Source organism: Papio anubis, chromosome 19 (assembly GCF_008728515.1).
Source record: "Papio anubis isolate 15944 chromosome 19, Panubis1.0, whole genome shotgun sequence".
In the NCBI taxonomy this organism is placed as follows: Eukaryota; Metazoa; Chordata; class Mammalia; order Primates; family Cercopithecidae; genus Papio; species Papio anubis.
The window spans coordinates 59,745,030-59,745,979 of NC_044994.1; the positions used below are offsets into that span (position 1 = coordinate 59,745,030).

The 950-nt window shown below is 33.7% G+C and overlaps 1 non-coding gene across 1 annotated transcript; it reads left to right on the top strand.

The window, feature by feature from the left end:
• The first annotated feature begins 566 nt into the window (after nucleotides 1-566).
• LOC116271576 lies at nucleotides 567-673 on the top strand. The gene has a single exon (XR_004180189.1). It is a non-coding gene; the product is annotated as a U6 spliceosomal RNA (small nuclear RNA).
• Nucleotides 674-950: the final 277 nt, after the last annotated feature.

Sequence of the window (950 nt, forward strand, 5' to 3'; positions counted from 1 at the left end):
CACACTGAGAGGGAAAGGTTATGGTAAGCAGTAATGGAAATGAGCTACCTTAGCAACATATATGTGTCTTAAAAACACATTGTCAAGTGAAAAAAGAATGAGACATATAACACAGTTTTCATAAATACAAAGTATATGCACAATCCCAAAACATTTTACTAAAACATGTACACATAAAAGGAAGTACAGTAGGCATGTTTAGTGACTTTCTATAGGGGGAGTGGGAGTGGTGGAAGAAAAACTAGTGGACAACAGGGACACTGGGAAATAATAATAGCCTAAGGGAACTTAATGGGGGTTACGTGATAATGAGCAAAGGACTGAGATGTACAATTAACTCAAGGCTCTGCATCTGCTTTTTAAGAAAATACATGGAATATACTAGATATGATCAGACATACATTTACAAAGATGAGATGGAAAACCTATTATGCATTATATCACAGAATACCGGGTTGCACATGTTAAAATATGAAGAGCAATATGTATTTTAAGCATTAAAATAATGATATAAGAAAGATTTACTGAAAAACATTATTAAAATAACCAGACAAAAATCATATAATGTGGTCACTTTGGGAGCACATATATTAAAATTGTAATGATACAGAGAAGATTAGCATGGCCCCTGCACAAGGGTGACATGCATGTTTGTGAAGGTTTCATATTTTTCAGTATCGTGAAAATGGCCATAGTGCCCAAAGTAATTTATAGATGTAATATTATTCCTATTAGCCTACCATTTACATTCTTCACAAATTTAGAAAAAACTGTTTTAAAATTCATATGGAACCAAACAAGAGTCTGTATGGCCAAGACAATCCTAAGCAAAAAGAACAAAGTTGGAGGCATCACCCTACCGTACTTCAAACTATATTATAAGGCTACAGTAACAAAAACAGCATGATACTGGTACAAAAACAGACACATAGACAAACAGAACAGAATAG